The sequence below is a fragment of the Lindgomyces ingoldianus genome (genome assembly GCF_010093535.1).
Source record: "Lindgomyces ingoldianus strain ATCC 200398 unplaced genomic scaffold BDR25scaffold_4, whole genome shotgun sequence".
NCBI classification, from domain to species: Eukaryota; Fungi; Ascomycota; class Dothideomycetes; order Pleosporales; family Lindgomycetaceae; genus Lindgomyces; species Lindgomyces ingoldianus.
In genome coordinates, this window is record NW_022985165.1 from 656,320 (window position 1) to 664,450 (window position 8,131).

Sequence of the window (8,131 nt, forward strand, 5' to 3'; positions counted from 1 at the left end):
ATTATTATATATAAACTTTACTATTAGTAACTATATTACTTAATTATCTTATTCTAGGTAATAGTAACATCTAAAGTACTAACGTGTTTTATTAGTAAGCTGCGGACATTAGTAAGCTGCGCACCCCACTAAACTGTGTGCGCCTCTTTAACAGATAACTAAACAGCAACTAAATTAAACCTATATAAGTATATATATAAAATATTCCTAATTGCTTCTACATTAATTTCTTTTATAGCCTTGTACATAGCACCTTAAGCAGGTTAGTAGTGCTTGTTGATATGCCTGCGATGCCTGAGCCTGCGCATCCACCTTAACTAACCTATCAGCCTCTGCAGCCAGCCTCTGACCTTCCTAGCCTGTGAGAGTCCCTCCTATAGCAATATACTGCTGTTGCTGTTGCTTTTTCTGCTCTTAGCAATAGTTAGCTTAACGCAGCTTAGTGTTCTTCTTTATAAGGATTATTACTAAGTGCATTGCTATCTAACATCCTTTAACAAGCTAAGCTATTGCTTAGCTAGTAAAGCTCTACAATTAATAACTAAGGCAGTTATAAATTAGTTAAGCCTACTGCTGCAGCTAAGCAACTGTATAAGGCGTCTCTATAGTCTAGCGCGTCTCACTGTTAGCTTCTTGCGCTAGTAGAGACAGTGTACAGACAACAGTAAGCGACAACAAGACGTAATTAGGACAGTGTAGGACTAAACCTGCTGCTTAAAAGCTGCTCTTAATTATCTACTTTATAAATACTATAGGCCTAATATGCTTATAGATTCTAAGAAAGTCTTACTTATTAATATAAAAAATCTAATTATAAGCAAGCTTTAACACCTAGTGTCTGTATACTTGCTTAAGAGGCGCAAAACAGCTAACATCTAAAGGCTGTAAGAGATAGGAGCTGTAAGCTAGTATACAGAGACTAATAATCTTGTTCTCTGTACAGTACTAATTAAACTTAGGCGTTGCATAGCTGCTGTGGCCATCTACTATAAGCAGGCAATAGATTCCTGCTGTACGCGTTCTTATCTGCTTGTTAAAGTGCTTAAGCTAGGCTAGGCTAAGGTAGTTAGTTGTCTAGCTGTTATTACTTACTGCAAGCGTCTAGTTGCTAGGGATATTATAATACTAGCTAGCTTAGTAGAGCTTTCTATGTAAGATAATAAGCAGTAAGAGCAACTAGCTAGACGTGTTAATATACTTAATTATAGTAACCTAGTTGCAATTGCTAGGCTGTACAGTAACTGCTTAACTAACAGTCTTAAAGCTAGTAACAACCTTAGACGTGCTAGCAACCTCTATTATAAATTCTATTTTATTAAAATTATAGGTATCCTTATCTAGTATCCTATATGTCTAACGTGTGTCCTCTACTAGCTTAAACTAGGCTCTAAACTTAACTAGATCCTAATAGAGAGCGCGCTAGAAGTGTATCTTCCTGTTCTACTTTGTCTAAAGCTCTACCTAGCTGTTAATAAAGCGCAATACCTAGCACTTGCCTATAGGCGTTAGTAGAGGATCTTAGTAACAAGCTTAAAGCAGAATGTTTGCTATTTAACGCATGTTAATAATATAGGGTGGAAAGCTGCGTTAGTTAAGATCTAGGATCTAGGAGACAAGTAACTACTCTTTAATAGGTAATAGCTTGCAGTTAACTAAGATTGTCTCACGTTTTAGGAGGATACCACAGAGGCGCGTTCAGAGGGTGGATTCTAGTACGTCATAGGCTGCAGCAGCTGCACAAATTAATAGACAAAAGTTAGACTTAATTAAGACAAGAGCAAGCTAAAGTCTGCCTTCTTTTGCTAGAGATTAAGCTTGTGGTTGTTAAGCTATAGTTAAAGGTGTGGACGCGGTTTCGCGCGGTTTAGTGGGGTGCGCAGCTTACTAATGTCCGCAGCTTACTAATAAAACACGTTATTCTAAAGTTTAGTTTTATCTTTTAGTCTGCTTATTAGTTTTAAAATAGTAGGCTAATAAAAAAAATTTTATATGCTAAAATAGTAATAAAAACTATTTTAGTACTTTAAGTTTATTATTAGCTTTTAATTAAAAATAAAGTTTTTTAAAACTTTATAAAAGTAAATAACTTTTTTTAACTAAACTTTTACTATGTTTAAAGCCTTCTAATTAGCTCTAGCTAGCATGTAGTAGGCTATCTTACTAAGATAGCCTACTATTATAAAAATTACATTATATACTAACTCTAAGTATTTATAAGAAGGCAGCTGTGTTATAAAATCTATTATAACATCCTGCTAAGGCCTATTAGGTAGTAGTAAAGAGTAAAGGAGCTTATATAGGTAGTATTATAAAGCTACTAATTATCTACACTTTAAGTAGTTATTATAGTACACTTTTATGTCTTTTTTAAGCTCTTTTTAATTATATTAATATATAATCTTTTTAAGCGTCTTTTTTACACTAAAGTAGCTTACTAATAGGCTGTTATAGCACTTCTAAAATGCTTCTGCTTTCTTTTAGTCTATTATTAAGGTCTTTTTTTATATTAGCTATAGCATATTGTTCTAGCTTATTCTAGAGATAAGTGTTTTTATTAAAGTTTTATTTATTTTTTATTTTACTTTTAGTGTCTAATAAGTTTATTTTATTATAGTTTTTGTCTGTACGTAAGTACAGCTGTGTCTGTACACGTGTACAGCTAAATTAGGTTGCCTAAAACGTTAGCTATCTAGCCTGTACGTTAGAGGCTATGTGTACTTAAAAACCCTCTTTCTTTATATATAAAAAAAGAGTAGTAACGTACTTTATAGGCAAGTTGCTTACACACCTAAGTTGCTTACTTTTGCTAAGACCCTACTAAACTACTCTTTTTACACTAATGCATTCCCCACAACACTACTTAGACGCGCTAAAAGAACATTAGATATAGCTTATACTCTAAGCTTTTAAATAAAACATAAAACTCTTAAAGAAATGTGCTATAGCTATATATAAAGTTTTATAAAAGATAATAAATAACTATAGCGCTAGACAACTTTTATAAGCTAATTCTACAGCTAAATTATAAAAGCTAGGTAATAAAAAAAAGCAGGTAATTATTAAGACTATACTTAAGCTATATGCGTAAGGAATTTCCCCTTAGATAGCATTTATAGCTAATATAGCTAATTTTTTACACGCTAAGCATAATCTAGGCTATGTTTACATAAACTAGCCTAGTATGTTTATAAAGTGTTATTTAGAGCTTAAAGTAACATTTAAGTGTAAGTGTAACTATAAAAAAGCTTTTTATAAGAGTCTTAAAGTAATTTAGAGTAGGTTTAGCCTTATAGAGAATATTAAAGCTAAGTATAGTATTTAAAATAATAATACATATAACTTTAGTAAAATAAGGTTTATAATTAGCTAGATATCTTTTAACTATACTTACACTTAAAACTTTACTTTAAGCTTTAAATAATGCTTTATAAACATACTAGGCTAGTTTATGTAAACATAGCCTAGATTATGCTTAGTGCGCAAAGAATTAGCTATATTAGCTATAAATGCTATCTAAGAGGAAATTCCTTACGCATATAGCTTAAGTATAGTCTTAATAATTACCTACTTCTTTTTATTACTTAGCCTTTATAATTTAGCTGTAGAATTAGCTTATAAAGGTTGTCTAGTGCTATAGTTATTTATTATCTTTTATAGAACTTTATATATAGCTATAGCATATTTCTTTAAGAGTTTTATGTTTTATTTAAAAGCTTAAAGTGTAAGCTATATCTAACATTCTTTTAGCATGTTTAAGTAGTGTTGTAGGGAATGCATTAGTGTAGAAAGAGTAGTTTAGTAGGGTCTTAGTAAAAGTAAGCAACTTAGGTGTGTGAGCAACTTGCCTATAAAGTATGTTAGTTAATAATAAAAAAATCTTTACTTACTTACCTCTTAGTACGCCTCTTAGGTGTATGTTTGTTTAATTAAACCTAAGTTAACTAACACTAATTAGTTTATTAATAAACTATTTACTGCGTGTGTAGCTACGCAGAGGATATTATCCTTAATAGACAGATTTATAAGGATTAATAAAACTACTACTATATAAATAGCTTACTCCCACTGTGTGCATAGCCACGCAGAGAGGGCTTAGACAAGCATTGTGCGCGCCCCTAGATTAACTAATTACATAAAGATAAAATTAGCAACCTGCTGTATGCGTAGCTACATAAAAAAGGCTTACTACTAAGCCTTTATGCGCCCTAGAGCTTTCTGTTAATATAGGCTGTGCAACTACTTGCCTACCGCGTGCGTAGCTACGCAGAGGAGATAATATAGGCTGCACAATTAGAAACCTACTGCGTGCGTAGCTACGCAGAGAAGGCTTCTTATTAGCAGCCTACTTTATTAACACCCCCCTCTTAATTAATTGCCTACATAAGAGGTAATAACTAACTAACATTTTCTTCCCCCCCCTAGAGATTAATTGCTTGCATAGAAGGCAACTAACTAACACCTTCTCTTCTTTTTTTACCTCTCTAGGGATTAATTACTTACATAAAAGGCAACTAACTAACACCTTCTTTTTCTTCTTACCTCCCTAGGGATTAATTACTTGCATAGAAGGCAACTAACTAACACCTCTCTTTCTCTTTTCCTACCCCTCTAGAGATTAATTGCTTGCACAGAAGGCAATTAACCTACACCTCTCTCTAAGCTATAGCGTCTTTGTACACTTTATATAAAAAGTTATTAGAGGTTACACGTGTGTCTAAAATAATTCTATGTAAAAAGGTAGATTTAGATTTTCTATATAATAAAATAAATACAGACTCTTCCTTACTAAAATAATAAGCTTTATACATAGTGTATATCCTCTTAGACATGCGTAAGCTGCTAAAAGAAAAGTACACACTATAAAAGTAAAATAACTTTAAAAGATAACATACTTTATAGGCAAGTTACTTACACACCTAAGTTACTTACTTTTACTAAGACCCTACTAAACTACTTTTCCTACACTAATGCATTCTCTATAACACTACTTAGACATGCTAAAAAAATGTTAAATACAGCTTACACTCTAAGCTTTTAAATAAAACATAAAACTCTTAAAGAAATGTGCTATAGCTATATATAAAGTCTTATAATAAATAATAAATAACTATAGCACTAGACAACTTTTATAAGCTAATTCTATAGCTAAATTACAAAGGCTAGGTAATAAAAAAGAGTAGGTAATTATTAAGACTATACTTAAGCTATATGCGTAAGGAATTTCTCCTTAGATAGCATTTATAGCTAATATAGCTAATTCTTTGCGCACTAAGCATAATCTAGGCTATGTTTATATAAACTAGCCTAGTATGTTTGTAAAGTGTTATTTAAAGCTTAAAGTAAAGTTTTAAGTATAAGTATAGTTAAAAGATATTTAGCTAATTATAAACCTTATTTTACTAAAGTTGTACATATTATTATTTTAAATGCTATACTTAGCTTTAATATTCTTTATAAGGCTAAACCTGCTTTAAATTACTCTAGAACTTTTATAAAAAGCTCTTTTATAGTTGCACTTACACTTAAATGTTACTTTAAGCTCTAAATAATGCTTTACAAATATACTAGGCTAGTTTATGTAAATATAGCCTAGATTACACTTAGCGCGTAAAGAATTAGCTATATTAGCTATAAATACTATTTAAGAAGAAATTCTTTACGCATATAGCTTAAGTATAGTTTTAATAATTACCTGCTTTTTTTTATTACCTAGCCTTTGTAATTTAGCTATAGAATTAGCTTATAAAGGTTGTCTAGTGCTATAGTTATTTATTATTTTTTATAAAACTTTATATATAGCTATAGTATATTTCTTTAAGAGTTTTATGTTTTATTTAAAAGCTTAAAGTGTAAGCTATATTTAATGTTCTTTTAGCACGTCTAAGTAGTGTTGTAGGGAATGCATTAGTGTAAGAAGAGTAGTTTAGTAGGGTCTTAGTAAAAGTAAGTAACTTAGGTGTGTAAGCAACTTGCCTATAAAGTATGTTAAATAATGCATAATTTTAACAACTTTTTTTATATAGTTAAGCAAGAACTTTTTTTTACTCTAGCTAAGCATAAGTACTATCTTAAAAGTAAGATAAATTATACATAGTTAAACTAAAAAGCTAAAAGATATTATAAATAAAAAAAGCACTAAGAGTTAGCTTTAAAAAAAAGTAAAATTAACATATAAATAAGTAAGTAACTTTATAAAAGTAAAAAGTTACTAGTGTTTATACATAAGTATAGCTGCATCTGTACATGTGTATAGCTAAATTAAGTTGCCTAAAACATTAGCTATCTAGCCTATGTGTTAGAGGCTATGTGTACTTAAGAACCCTCTTTCTTTGTATAAAAAGAGAGAGTAGTAGTTAATAACAAGAAAATCTTTGCCTACTTACCTCTTAGTACACCTCTTAGGCGTACGTTTGTTTAATTAAACCTAGGTTAACTAATAGTTTTCTTTAATACTTAATACAAAGTTTTTATTATTATTTTTAGTTTTTTACTTATAGCTTTTTAAAATCTAGCTGTTTTAGCTTTTATTCTCTTTTAAAGTAGTTTCTAGCTAAGCTTAAAGAATTTTAAGAATATATAATAGCTATAACTATTAATTCTTTTTATAATCTTATTAATTTAAAAGGTTATAGTTATATGTTTATTACATACACTATATTTTTTTAAGAAGGCTATTATAACTTTTTAATGTAGTTAAGTCTTCTTAAAAGTCTATTTGCTAGGTTTAGCTTTCTTAGACAGTATATAGTAATAAAATTATATTCTATTATCTTTTTATAAGCTTAGACCTGCTAGTAGTTTAAAGTTTTAGTTTCTATAAACTAGTAAAAATTATTATAGTTTATAAAAAGTTTAAATAGTAGACTTTAAAAGTAATGTTGCTAATATGCTAAACTTTTATTAATAATAAGTAACTTTTTATTATAAGTATTATAATTATACTTAGCTTTACTTATTTTTTTTAAAAAAAACTAATTAGCGTTTATTAAGCCTCTTTAGTCTTATTTAAGACTAATTAGCCTTTATTAAGCCTTTTTAGTCTTATTTAAGACTAATTAGCTTAAAATGCTATAAATTACACTTTTTAAAGTGTTAACATTTACCTTAGTTTTTTTATTAGCATTAAAATAAGCTAATATAAAAACTTTAAAAAATAAGTTTTAAAGCTTTTAAAAGGCTACTTTACTTTTAAAACTAATATTAAGCTTTTAACTTTTTTTTTACTTTTACTTTTAACTACTCTTTACTATGTTTAGGCTCTTCTAGGTTAGCTTAGTAAAAGGTAGAGTAATTAAAAAGAAGTTAATAATAAACTACTTATAGTAGTTTATAAACCTTATAAAAATATAAATATTTTAAACAGTCTTTAGTATTAGCTACTCTTAGATTATCTTAATTTTTAAAAAGTTAACTTTAACTTCTTCTAAGTAAACTATGTACCCTAAGTACTTAGTTTTTTATATGTAAAATTTACACTTACTAAGTTTTAAAAAAAGCTTTATTTTATATAATCTTTATAGCACTTTTTTAACATAAATAACTTATTTCTTTTTTATATTAAAATAGACTAAAATATTATTAAGGTATATAATACATATTACATTAACTAACCTTACTAGGGCCTAGTTAATATAAGCCTAAAAAGCTATAAAAGCATTAGTAAGACTAAAAGGCATAACTTAGTACTTAAAATAACTATATTAAGTCTAGAATACTATCTTTTACTTATCTTTTTTATAAATATATAATATATAGTATATAGTATAGATATTTAGCTTTATATACTACTTTACCTTCCTAAGTTTTTTAAAAAAATTTAAAATAAGTAGTAGTAAGTAATAATTTTTTATTATAATTTAGTTTAGGCTTTTATAATTTATATAAAGCTTTAACTTTTTAATTTTTTATTACTAAAATTAGAGCTTTTATAAAAGACTTAGACCTTTAAATTTACCTTTTTATAGATAATTATTAATATACTTATAAAAATACTATAACTTATTAGCAGAGCTTGCTCTGCTTATTATATTCGGGTTTGCAGAACGAAAAGTTTAGCAGAATCTCCTCTTTTGGACGCGCTAGTTAGTCAGAATTTCTTCGGATAAACCCCGGTAACGCTGTTTCTCTGTCA